Genomic DNA, 14,333 nt, shown 5'->3' on the forward strand with positions numbered 1-14,333 from the left:
GCAAAGATGTGGCTCAGTTTTGTAAAAGTTGCCCACAGTGTCAGATAACATCTGCTAAAATCCCCCATAGAGCTCCACTCCAACCTCTCCCTGTCATCGGCACTCCTTTTGAGCGTCTTGGAATGGATATTGTAGGGCCTGTTGAGAGGAGCAAAGCAGGAAATCGTTACATGCTTGTTGTAACAGATTATGCCACAAAATATCCTGAGGTGTTCCCTTTAAAATCTATAAAGGCCAAGCCCATTGCATTTTGTTTAGTGCAGTTCTTTGCAAGAGTTGGGTTTCCACGAGAAATACTAACTGATCAAGGCACTAACTTCATGTCTACTCTGTTAAAGCAAGTTTATCAGTTGTTGGGCATCCGGAGTCTGAGAACTTCACCATACCACCCTCAAACTGATGGGCTGACAGAACGGTTTAACCAGACATTGAAACAGATGCTCAGGAAGTTTGTCAACGACAGTGGTAACGATTGGGATCAATGGCTGCCATATCTACTCTTTGCTTATAGAGAAGTCCCCCAAGCCTCCACAGGTTTTTCACCTTTTGAGCTGTTGTATGGTTATGAGGTTCGTGGCCCTCTAACTCTGTTAAAGGAGATTTGGGAGGGAGACAAGGTGGAGGGGGGATCCAAGAACATTTTGTCTTATGTCATTCAGATGAGAGAACGGTTGGAGAAAATGGGTGAACTTGCTCAATCACATATGGTGGAGGCCCAGCAGCAGCAGAAGTCTTGGTATGATAAATCTGCTCGTCAGCGTGCGTTTGAGCCAGGACAAAAGGTGCTCGTGCTCCTCCCCAGTGACAACAACAAATTGTTGGCAAAGTGGCAGGGGCCATTTGAAGTCATGAGGAAGCTGGGACCCACCACATATGAGGTGTCCACCCCAGGGCAGTTGCGCTCCAGCAAGGTCTTGCATATAAACCTTCTGAAGGAGTGGGTGGAGCGTATTGAACACAAGGCGGATGCAATGCTCATACGGCGAGTGCCTGAAGAAGATGAAGCAGATGAGCAATATCTACCACCTGCTGGCTCTCTAGATTATGATCTCAGCCATCTCCCAGAGGACAAGCAGCAGCAGGTGAGAGAAATGTGTAAATCAGCAGTCTTTCAAGAGAATCCAGGGAGAACTGACATTGTCGAACATGATATTGTGGTACGAGAAGGTGCCTCTGTGAGACGATTAAGTTACAGGATCCCAGAACGTCTGCTGCCTTCATTGAAGAAGGAAATCGATTTGATGCTATCTCTAGGGATCATTGAAAGATCTAAGAGTGAATGGTGCAACCCTGTGGTCTTGGTACCCAAAAAGGATGAGAGTATGAGGTTCTGCATTGATTTCAGGTACCTGAACTCCATATCCATGTTTGACTCCTACCCGACACCAAGAATTGATGATCTACTTGAACGTCTGGGAAAAGCAAGGTACCTGACCACAATAGATCTGTGTAAGGGTTACTGGCAGGTCCCACTCACTCAACGGTCCAGAGAGTTCACAGCATTCAGAACACCATGGGGGCTTTTCCAATTTACAGTCTTGCCATTTGGACTACATGGAGCTCCAGCAACTTTCCAACGGCTGATGGATCAGGTATTACATGACTGCTCTGACTTTGCTGCTGCTTACTTGGATGATATTGTTATCCACAGCAACACCTGGGAGGAGCATGTGGAACACCTGCGAACTGTTCTGGACCACCTGCACTCAGCTGGGTTGACGGTGAATCCGTCAAAGTGTGTTTTCGCCGCTGCTGAGACAGAATACCTGGGCCATGTCATCGGCAAGGGGGTTATCAGGCCACAAGTCAGCAAAATCGAGGCCATGGAATCATCCCCCCTGCCCCAAACAAGGAAGCAGCTGAGATCCTTTTTGGGCATGGCAGGTTTCTACCGTCGTTTCATCCCTCAGTTCTCCAACAGGGCAGCTCTGCTCACAGACCTGACGGGATCACGTTCCCCCAATTACATCCAGTGGACAGAGGAGGCAGTGGCAGCGTTTCATGACATACAACAGTCACTAAGTAAGCAACCGGTTTTGTACAGTCCCAACTTTGATGAACCATTCATATTACAGACTGATGCTTCAGATCGGGGCCTGGGAGCTGTCCTCCTTCAGGAAACCATGGAAGGCCGCCATCCAGTGGCTTACATCAGCCGGAAACTGTTTCCACGGGAAGTTCGGTATTCCACAGTAGAGAAGGAGACCTTAGCGATCAAGTGGGCCCTGGACTCCTTCCGCTACTATCTACTGGGAAGAGACTTCACCTTGGAAACTGATCACAAAGCACTACAGTGGCTTGAGCAGATGAAGGACACAAATGGGCGAATTACCCGCTGGTACCTGGCCTTACAGCCATTCCGATTCACTGTCCACCACGTACCAGGCAAGGAGAACCTTACTGCTGACTATCTCTCTCGCTGTTCCAGCGAGAGCTCTGAAGAGGGGAGGTGTGTGATGGCATGCCACACATGTTACCTGGGGGTTGGTGTCTCCTCCTGTCTGGCAAAAGGTGTGGCAAAGGGCTGGGAGACCTGAAGTACTGCTGACAGCCTAATTGGATTGCACCACATGCTTCATTGCCTGGGGGGTGTTTCATGTTTGTTTAAATGTTTTGTATTAGTTGGTTATATGGCAGCCATCTTGTTTTCCCCCGTGTGTGTCATTTGGTTTAGCTAAACCAGTATTTAAGTCCCCCTGTGTGTCATTTCAGCAGGTCAGTTTACCATATGTTTGTTTGAGGTTTTGTTAATTATTAGCTTGAGTTTAGTCTGTTGAGTTGACCTCTTTTATTGGTCTGCCTGTTTAAGTTTTGGCTTTGTTAAATATATTTTCATATTTTTGGGTCAATAAAACCCGTTTTTTGAATTAAAACCACCGGTGTCCTTTATGCTTTACTGCTTGGTCCCTGACAGAGGGTCAGGATGTTCATGGTTTGGATCACTGCTGATGTTTGGTTCAGAAGGACAGTGTTCTCCTCTAATTGTGGCAATGTTGTGAAGAATCACACATGCCACAATAATGTCACATACCCTTTCTGGGGTGACCCTGAGTCTTTGCAGGCACTGGAACCGGGCCTTAAGCATTCCGATAGTCATTTCAATTCTGGCTCTTGTCCTGTAAGTAGCCAGATTATATCGCTGCTGTGGGCCCGGTTCAGGGTCAGGGTAAGGGGTAAGCAAATAGGGTAAACATGGATACCCCCTATCACCAAGCAAGTAGCCAGTGAACTCTCCTAAGACAGAAGGATACACTTCAGTTCAAATGTCCCTGAAGCAATTGGTCTTTATATATTTTAAAGTATTCTCAACTCACCATGTCCAAATTTTGTGCTCAGTGTACATTCACGGAATATTTGTGAGTCATGGACAGAGCCTGGCCACTTGGCTTCCACATTTGTGATAATGTTGGCAGCATCACATGTGATCTTCACAGTGCAGAGAACACAAATTAGCATCCATTACTATAATGAAATGATTTGTTAGTTTGAAATGCTACAGGGAACTATGTACCTGCACATTAATGCTGTGGAAAGACTTCCTGTTCACATAGTCTCCTTCATTTACTGAAGGAGCAATGATTGGAATGTGAGTGCCATCTATACAGCCAATCACGCCTGGGAACCGTGAGAATAAATGTAAAATTTAAGTAGTAGTCCAAGTATCACCACATCATACATTAAGTTTTGTTCATCCTGCTACCTGCAATTTTGTGGCATCCCTCTTTGATGAATCTTGTGGGTCTATGACCGGGGAACACCACAGACGAGTGCAGGAGACGTTTCAGTGCAACTGTAACATTCCTGACTGCCCGACAGACGGTAGCCTTGGAAACGTGCTCAGCGTCACCAATATTATACAGAAAGCTCCCGTTTGCAAGAAACCGAAGTGCAATACAAATAATATGTAATGAACTGAGAGCATGTCCGCGATGTGTCACATGCGTAATATATGGCCTGAGGATGTTATCCAAATAACTTAGAGATTGTGCTGAGAAACAGTAACGTTCGCACAGAAAATCATCAGGAAATGATAAAATGTCCAAACGCGCTCTCCCGGCGGAGAGCTCTGCGGAGAATTTGGGCTTCACGATCTACTGGCTCTTCAAGGAAGTGGCACGCCATGTCTGACACTTCCTACTGTCAGGTTTCTGACAAAGAGGCGGGGACAGTCAGGGTTAGTTGTAGTAAACCTGCTAGGGGGCAGGTTAGCTTCACGGCGTGTGTCGTCATAGTGACTCACTCAGGCTGCAGCTGAACTCGCTTTGTGAAACCGAAAACCCAGAGTTTTCGTTAACTCAGGGTATACTTACTCAGTTTTTCCACTAAACCGGCTTCCTGAAATAGGGCCCTGGTGTTTTCATTCAAATTCCATTCTTGTCACTCTAATTCTGTTTTTTCATTCAAATTCTTTTGTTTTCATTCTAATTCCGTTCTTGTCATTCTAATTCTGTTGTCTTCATTCAACTTCCGGTGTTTTCATTCAACTTCCATTCTTGTCAACTTCTGGGCCCTATTTCAGGAAGCCGGTTTAGAAAACTCAGAGTGAAAAACGATACTCAGGGTTGAGTAACCCCGAACTGTCCAACTCGGAATATTCGGTTTCAGAAAGGCTGATAACAATTAGTTCAATCAACGCAGAGTTGCTTTAACCCCAAGTTAAGCGCGCGCACGAGGATACATAAAGCCCTGATAAGCGGAGCACAGAGTAAGCGAGTCACCATGGAGACGGAGGGAAAGAAGGCGCGGTCAATGTATTTTACGGCGCTTGAGGCCGAAATTCTAATGGCAGCATATGCCGATAACATGCAAATTTTGCAGAAAAAAAGGTAACACAGCCTCAGCTGCAAAAGAAAGGGAGCATGCATGGCAAAACAAAGCCGACAGAGTCAATGCGTGAGTGTTAATATAAACATTGATCTAGGGATTTCCACCCATTTAACACGTTATTTTATCATATGTTATTTTATTTGTTATTTTATACATTTTATGTTGTGATGTGATGTGAGCGCAGGTGCAACCCAACAGGCCCCAAACGTTCCTGGCAGCAAGTAAAAATGAAATATAAAAATATAGTCCAAACAGGTAAGGTGTAATTGTATTATGAGCCATAGTGCTTGGTCTGTTTGTCCGATGTAAATCGATTGCAGTTAGAGGCTACATTAATTGTCTTTCTGTAAGCACTTATTGAAATTATCTGAGCACATTACAAGTACATATTTGCTTACTCTGTATGCTCAAATGTGACCCGTTATAGCCAACAGAAAAAAAGCGGAGGCCCGAAAAACAGGTGGGGGTCCTCCACCACCACCACTCACAGAGGCTGAGCAGTTGGCCCTCAGCCAAAACAGTGGGCGCCCTGTGGCTGAAGGCATCTTTGTGGGGACATCCTCTGAGTCAATAACCCCGCAAGACACAAGTGCCTACATAGGGGGTAAATTCTAAATAATACATGATGTGCATACATCCTTTCTTCACAGTCACCTCTGCAGTGCTGCTCATTCATTTGATAAACTCTTCACCATAATGAATTTGTTTGTAGTGAAGTTATTTTCCTACTGATTTTGCCTTCCCTCAGTCTTGGTTGTCTTTGAGAGCATAATGACAATAAAGTGTAAGCTGAGTGCTATATGTTTGTTAATTGCCATTTGGTCCCTTGTAAGTTATAAGTGACCTGTATAAACCTCATATTCTATCAGTTGATGGTGGTGGTGTACTGCATCTGGTGCAGCCTCCTGTTGAGCCAGACCAACATGCAGTTGTGAGTAATACTCCACAGATTATATGAGTTTACAGTAGAACAGCAATGTTGTTTATTTCTTTACTGCAGGAAAATAATGAAGAAACATTGACAGCTGTTACAGAGGAGGAAGCAACAGAGACACTTTATGAGGTTTACATCTTTTAATACTTTGTGTACAGGAAATACAGGCGACCAATAAAGCCAGTTGAACAGAAAATCTGTTTATTCGTCTTTCAACATGTTGAGGTGATGGGTCAAAAGAAATGATTGTGACATATGGTGTCTCTGACTGCGCTTCCATCTTGTATGTCCGTGGGAGGGTCAGGATGTTCATGGTTTGGATCACTGCTGATGTTTGGTTCAGAAGGACAGTGTTCTCCTCTAATTGTGGCAATGTTGTGAAGAATCACACATGCCACAATAATGTCACATGCCCTTTCTGGGGTGACCCTGAGTCTTTGCAGGCACTGGAACCGGGCCTTAAGCATTCCGATAGTCATTTCAATTCTGGCTCTTGTCCTGCAATTAGCCAGATTATATCGCTGCTGTGGGCCCGGTTCAGGGTCAGGGTAAGGGGTAAGCAAATAGGGTAAACATGGATACCCCCTATCACCAAGCAAGTAGCCAGTGAACTCTCCTAAGACAGAAGGATACACTTCAGTTCAAATGTCCCTGTAGCAATTGGTCTTTATATATTTTAAAGTATTTTCAACTCACCATGTCCAAATTTTGTGCTCAGTGTACATTCACGGAATATTTGTGAGTCATGGACAGAGCCTGGCCACTTGGCTTCCACATTTGTGATAATGTTGGCAGCATCACATATGATCTTCACAGTGCAGAGAACACAAATTAGCATCCATTACTATAATGAAATAATTTGTTAGTTTGAAATGCTACAGGGAACTATGTACCTGTACATTAATGCTGTGGAAAGACTTCCTGTTCACATAGTCTCCTTCATTTACTGAAGGAGCAATGATTGGAATGTGAGTGCCATCTGTACAGCCAATCACGCCTGGGAACCGTGAAAATAAATGTAAAATTTAAGTAGTAGTTCAAGTATCACCACATCATAAATTAAGTTTTGGTCATCCTGATACCTGCAATTTTGTGGAATCCCTCTTTGATAAATCTTGTGGGTCTATGACCGGGGAACACCACAAACGAGTGCAGGAGACGTTTCAGTGCAACTGTAACATTCCTGACTGCCCGACAGACGGTAGCCTTGGAAACGTGCTCAGCGTCACCAATATTGTACAGAAAGCTCCCGTTTGCAAAGAAACGGAGTGCGGTACAAAGAATATGTAATGGACTGAGCGCATGTCCGCGATGTGTCACATGCGCAATATATGGCCTGAGGATGTTATCCAAATAACTTATTGATTGTGCTGAGAAACGGTAACATTCGCACATGAAATCATCAGGTAATGATAAAATGTCCATACGCGCTCTGATCACTCTCTCCCGGCGGAGAGCTCTGCGGCGTATTTGGGCTTCAAGATCTACTGGCTCTTCAAGGAAGGGACACGCCATGTCCGACACTTCCTACTGTCAGGTTTCTGACAAAGAGGCGGGGACAGTCAGGGTTAGTTGTAGTAAACCTGCTAGGGGGCAGGTTAGCTTCACGGAGTGTGTCGTCATAGTGACTCACTCAGGCTTCAGCTGAACTCGCTTTGTGAAACCGAAAACCCAGAGTTTTCGTTAATTCAGGGTATACTTAGTCAGACTTTGCACTAAACCGGCTTTCTGAAATAGGGCCCCGGTGTTTTCATTCAAATTTTATTCTTGTCATTCTAATTCTGTTGTTCTCATTCAAATTCTGTTTTCTTCATTCTAATACTGTTTTTTCATTCAAATTCTGTTCTTTTCATTCTTATTCTGTTCTTTTCCTTCTAATTCAGTTCTTTTCATTCTGATTCTTTTGTTTTCATTCTGATTCTATTGTTTTCATTCAAATTCCTGTGTTTTCATTCAAATTCCATTCTTGTTATTCTAATTTTGTTGGTTTTTCTTCGAAATCCGTTGTTTTCCTTCTAATCCAGTTCTTTTAATTTAAATTTTGTTGTTTTCATTCAAATGTTGTTGTTTTTACTTCAAATTTAGTTCTTGTCATTCTAATTCTGTTGTTTTCTTTCAAATTCTGTTGTTTTCCTTCTAATCCTTTTTTTCCATTCCAATTCTGTTGTTTTCATTCAAATTTCTGTGTTTTCATTCATATTATGTTGTTTTTTTTCTATTTCTGTTGTTTTCATTCAAATTCCATTCTTGTCATTCGAATTCTGTTGTTTTCTTTCAAATTCTGTTGTTTTCATTCTAATTCTGTTGTTTTCATTCAAATTTTGTTGTTTTCTTTCTAATTCAGTTCTTTTCATTCTAATTCTACTGTTTTCCTTCTAATTCAGTTCTCTTCATTCAAATTCCGTTCTTGTCATTCTAATTGTGTTGTTTTCATTCAAATTGTGTTGTTTTTTTTTCATCTTCCTGTGTTTTCATTCAACTTCCATTCTTGTCGTTCTAATTCTGTTTTTTCATTCAAATGTTGATCTTTTCATTCTAATTCTGTTCTTGTCATTCTAATTCTGTTGTTTTCATTCAAATTATGTTGTTTTCATTCTAATTCTGTTGTTTTCATTCAAATTATGTTGTTTTCCTTCAAATTTTGTTGTTTTCTTTCAACTTCCGGTGTTTTCATTCAACTTCCATTCTTGTCGTTCTAATTTTTTTTTTTCATTCAAATGTTGATCTTTTCATTCTAATTCTGTTCTTGTCATTCTAATTCTGTTTTTTTCTTTCAAATTCTGTTGTTTTCATTCTAATTCTGTTGTTTTCATTCAAATTATGTTGTTTTCTTTCAACTTCCGGTGTTTTCATTCAAATTCCATTCTTGTCATTCTAATTCTGTTTTTTCATTCAAATTCTTTTGTTTTCATTCTAATTCCGTTCTTGTCATTCTAATTCTGTTGTCTTCATTCAAATTCTGTTGTTTTCATTCTAATTCTGTTGTTTTCATTCAAATTCTTTTGTTTTCCTTCAAATTTTGTTGTTTTCTTTCAACTTCCGGTGTTTTCATTCAACTTCCATTCTTCCCAGATAGCAAGGAGACATTGAACAGATGTTGATTTTCCATCTGAACCATCAGAATCGTCAGGATTGAAATGTCAACGCAAAACCAATGTTGAAACTAGAGATGGACCGATCCGATATTACGTATCGGTATCGGTCCGATACTGACCTAAATTACTGGATCGGATATCGGAGAAAAATAAAAAATGTAATCCGATCCATTAAATATCACGAAAGCACCTCACAAAACTTGCAACACGCCGTAACTCACCTCAGAACGTTAGCACGTCGGAGCAGTATGCATCACGTGATAGAGCGGCTGTGGCATGCAGGACCTGTCGGTGGTCTGGATAGCATGTGGAGCTTCGCTAGCAACCCGGCATTTCATCTCCGACAAAGTTATCCCCGAGAGAAGTAAAGCAAGTGTGTAAGTTCATCTCTGAATGTTTGTAAAGCATTCCTGCGTTAAGCTTACCAAACGATATATGGAGCGACTGCCTCTCCTGCTGCTACTTCAATCATGAAACTGCTTAATGATCAGCTGATCGGCTTTTCTGTCGCGAGTCCGTCTCTCTTGTTTGTTTTTGGCCCACTTTGCACCAGAAAGAGGAAACCAGCGGCTAAACAACAGCAGCACGTTTAAGCTTGATCAGCTGTTGTTAGAATTTATTTATTATTACTTTCTACTCGAGGATCTTTTTCTACGTAGCTGACGGCTGGTAACTGTGCAGGGGCGGATCTAGCAAAGTTTAGCCAGGGGGGCCGATAGGGCATTAACAGGGAAAAGGGGGCACAAAGACATACTTTTCTTTCTTATTCTCATTTAAAATGTCTAGCTTTTAATAAATAATTATCCGAATCTTACACCCAAAGTTTTAATTTGATGTAAAATGAATAGAAGTCAATTACTGTATATAGTGACTATTAAGTCTAATATATATACCCCAGTAAGCTATAGTACTTTTTCCTTTGGGAAGGTACCATCTGTGCAGTCTGCAATTTTGTTGAAGAAAGATGTTGAATCTATTTAATATTTCTTGAAAAATAATTGATTTCTGTGCATTTTTTTTTCACACTGCATCAAATTAAGGTTGATTACGTTGATTAAGCATCATGAGGTGGAGTGTGAGGGGTGGTTCCCTATTTTTTATCTATTTATTTTTGTTGTTGCTGGGAGTTGGAACCCTATTAGTTAGGTTGCTTAATATTTACGCTAAGTACTCTTTAAAATACCAGAATAGGGAGGATGGTGTAGGTTTAAGTTTATTAGATTGATCAGTATTGCTGAACTATGAAATTTTATTTTATTTTTTTGCATACAGGTATAACAGAATAGCTTTAGTGTAGTTGTTGTTTTAAACTTGAGTATGAACTTATACAAAATGCAGCAAGATATTTAAAAAAAACTGTTTTGTTGATTAAAAAACACTATATCGGATTCATATCGGTATCGGCAGATATCCAAATTTATGATATCGGTATCGGTATCGGACATAAAAAAGTGGTATCGTGCCATCTCTAGTTGAAACAACATTGAAATACTGATGAAACCTGACACTGACATTGAAATAACATTGATTCACTGTTGTTCTGTCATCGTTGATTTTTGATCTATTTATAGTTGACAAGGTGACAACAATCACGTTGAAAAACCATCGATTTATGGTTGAGTGGGAAATTAAAGCTGCAACCACTTGGACTATTCCGCAGCACCCCTATCACATTGGTACATCCCTCCAGGTAACCATTGTCTTGTACAGTAGAGCGGGACATTAGATTTACTCTCAGCGGAATTGACCGGAGAAGGCATCAGTTCATGCACTGCACTGGCCTGCACCACAATTAGTATAAGGTAAGAATGAATGACTTTTGTTCTATTCGTTATTTCCACAGTTGCATTTGAATAACAGTAAAAAAAACAAAAAAAAAAACTTGTTAATGTAAAGTTTCGGATAAAATGTAGGAGCCCGAAATTGTGTCTACTTTCATCTTACAACCCGGCAACAAATAAATTGCACTGCAAACAAAGTCTATCAACAAAGAAAACATTTTCGTTTCATACTTTTCCGTTATATTCCCTTACAAAGCTAGCTTTAACGCTTCGAGGGTTCCTTTGTTCTTGCCGTCACCTCGGCGCTTGACCCAGACTTTCGCTCTGTAGTTGCTTTTTAGCATAGTACTACAAAAAATTGTAAATCTGTGATATATGATTGATAAACGTAAAGGTAACTGTATAAATGTGTTCAATGACTTTGTTACTTTTAATGATTGGTGAGCACCCGCTTCGATTCCCACTCAATTCAAACTTTACGTTGCACGCTCACCTAACTTGCGTTTGCACCTTTTGTCCACACGTAAACTGCGTTTAGCATTTACGTGTGGACGAGGAAGACGGAGAAAACGTAGCGTCAAAGGTGTGCGCCTATTTTGACGCCACACTGTGCGCCAAGTTTTTGTCTCGGTGTCATGAATTCCTACAATGGCAGACTTAGACAAAATACTGTTAATTTTATTATCTTCAGTGTTTAAATGCTTGCATATACGGGTTTGCTTGTAATTGTTGCCTATATACATTTTAAGCTATTATTTATTATTTAGTTCAATCAGTAGATCAAGTTTTGTAGTGACTATGAAATATATTGTAATTATCTGTTTCCTGTTTATCCTAGACAGGGCAAAAAAGGACTCCAAATTAAAAAAAAAAAGATAAAAATGAAAGACTGGTGCATTGTGCAGTTTAGCACTGGTGGTACAGAAATAGTCCCTAGATCATGGATAAATGGGGAGAAATTGTCATGGCCTCCATATCCTCCGTGAGACACATTCAGGATCCACGACGCAGTAAAGAGGAGAGTTCATCCTGGTGCAACATGGCTCACCTATGCACCAGTCCGACTTCTAATAAGCCATGGTGGGTATCATCTGGATTGGTGTTGTATAAATGTAACAATAACAAGTTTTTCGTGTCCTAATTTATGTCTGGCCATACATTGTGTTTGTACTTCCAGACACATTTCACGAAGCAGAACGCAGTCTTCAGAAATATCTAAGTGAACACTGTGATATGTCTGACCTTCAGTCCGAAGCTGAAGCTCAGACCAGTCATAAAAGAAAGCACAAGTAAAACTTTTTTTATTTCACAAACATATCTTTGATTGCTAAGAATTTATGATCTTGTCTTTTATACATATCTGTGGTGCTTGCATACTGCAATATCACCACATAATATAGTCCAAAAAGTGGAAGCTTGTAAACTTTTTATAAATGCAAAGCCGTGTACACTTGTGCACTTCAAAAATTCCTTGTATACTGTACCTTCTTGCACATCTCCGTTTCCTGTGTGTGTTGTTATAAATCAAACTGTAACTTTAGGAAAAAATATTCCAAAAGCACATTTGTAATTACTTATGACCGTTTTCAACTTTTTTTCTTTAGACCAAATCCCCTGTACACATATAGTGACTCAGAGGATGAGCAGCCCACAAAAAAATGGTTTCCCCAGGCCCCTCGAGTGAAAATACCAGGTAATAAAATACTGTCTAGTGTCTTTGTACATATCTGTGTGTGACACAAGGAAACGTTTGACAAGTTGTCTGTATTCTTAAATACTTTAAAAAAAATTATCTTTTTCTGTCAGACCTGACGAGAGCTGTTAACGAACTCTGTGAGGAGGTCAGAGCCATCCGCAATACTGGCTGCAATGAATCGGTAGATGCTGGGGTACTGCCTCTGGATTTGCCCTTGCACAACATTGAGGAGTTAAACAATGCAGAGCCAGCTCTTCAATCACAAGAGGCGAATAAGGCAATGGTAAGTATATAAAGGTTATGTACACTTTGTAACTATAAAGTGTAATAGCTGTCAGATGTGATTTAAATACATAACAACGGCCTGTTGATTAAACACACAAGCACTTGCATACACATTTAAGACATGAGACACGCTAATTCCATCTCTTAAAATGTGTCTATAGGTGAGACGCTTTGCCTTGATTGGAGCCTGACGCAGCAGTTAGGGGCAAACTCTATGTCCGAGTTTGTCTTTGCACAAGCAGTGCAGAAATGGCTCCGATACGCCCCAGATCGTTTGGGTGGTGCAGGACGCACATCATGCAAAAAATTACAAACTTCTGTGAATCATATAAACGTAAATAGGAAACTGTCTTTTAATAAAGTATTTAGCAAACGAAACATGCCTATTGACCTTTTTTTATTTTTATTTTTTTCTCTGTTACATCACATGCAATGCTTTCTTATTTTAGGATATTAATATTGACATGATACATTGTGAGACATTTGGTGTGTTTTTTTATAAAGGGTGTCCAATTTAAGGAATAAGTACAATTATGTGTTTAGGTGGTTGAAGTATTGATGGAAACATGCAGTAGTTTAGTATTGGTTAAAATACCTATAAAGAAAGGTAGATTTCCAGTCATGATTTAACTGTTGTTTTAATAAAAAGCAACTGTGCGAAAGAGGTGGAAAATCAACACCATAGCTCAACAGTGTTTCAATATCAGAATCTGACATTGTTTCAATGTCAGCAGTATTAGAAAATATAACGTTGAATCAACGTCAGGTTTCAACATTGATTCAACATCAAAACCTGACGTTGTTTCAACGTTAAAAAAGGGTGCAAGAGTGACGTTAGGTCAACGTCACACTTCAACGTTGATTCAATGACACAGCCTGATATTGACTCAACATTTTTTCAATGTTTCCTTGCTATCTGGGTTGTCATTCGAATTCTGTTTTTTTCTTTCAAATTCTGTTGTTTTCCTTCTAATTCTGTTGTTTTCATTCTAATTCTGTTGTTTTCATTCTAATTCCGTTCTTGTCATTCTAATTCTGTTGTTTTCATTCATATTATGTTGTTTTCATTCTAATTCTGTTGTTTTCATTCAAATTCTTTTGTTTTCATTCAAATTCCTGTGTTTTCATTCAAATTCCATTCTTGTCATTCTAATTCAGTTGTTTTCATTCAAATGATGTTGTTTTCATTCTAATTCTGTTGTTTTCATTCAAATTATGTTGTTTTCATTCTAATTCTATTGTTTTCATTCAAATTCCATTCTTGTCATTCTAATTTTGTTGTTTTCGTTCGAAATGCGTTGTTTACATTCTAATCCTGTTGTTTTCATTCTAATTCTGTTGTTTTCATTCAAATTATGTTGTTTTCTTTCAACTTCCGGTGTTTTCATTCAAATTCCATTCTTGTCATTCTAATTCTGTTTTTTCATTCAAATTCTTTTGTTTTCATTCTAATTCCGTTCTTGTCATTCTAATTCTGTTGTCTTCATTCAAATTCTGTTGTTTTCATTCAAATTCTTTTGTTTTCATTCAAATTCCTGTGTTTTCATTCAAATTCCGTTCTTGTCATTCTAATTCAGTTGTTTTCGTTCAAATTATGTTGTTTTCATTCGAATTCAGTTGTTTTCGTTCAAAGTCAGGTGTTTTCCTTCTAATCCAGTTCTTTTCATTCAAATTCCATTCTTGTCATTCTAATTCTGTTGTTTTCTTTCAACTTC

General features: G+C 39.9%; 1 long non-coding RNA gene across 1 annotated transcript; it reads right to left on the minus strand.

Annotated features, from left to right (window-relative positions):
- Positions 1–5,941: 5,941 nt before the first annotated feature.
- On the minus strand, positions 5,942–7,126 carry LOC146693254 (uncharacterized). The gene is made up of 2 exons (XR_014923846.1): positions 6,655–7,126; positions 5,942–6,569 (listed from the first exon to the last, which is right to left on the minus strand). It is a non-coding gene; the product is annotated as an uncharacterized LOC146693254 (long non-coding RNA).
- Positions 7,127–14,333: the final 7,207 nt, after the last annotated feature.

Source organism: Copadichromis virginalis, linkage group LG14, assembly GCF_057382275.1.
Source record: "Copadichromis virginalis isolate Kocher_CV1m ecotype Utaka linkage group LG14, C_Virginalis_male_GT1.1, whole genome shotgun sequence".
In the NCBI taxonomy this organism is placed as follows: domain Eukaryota; kingdom Metazoa; phylum Chordata; class Actinopteri; order Cichliformes; family Cichlidae; genus Copadichromis; species Copadichromis virginalis.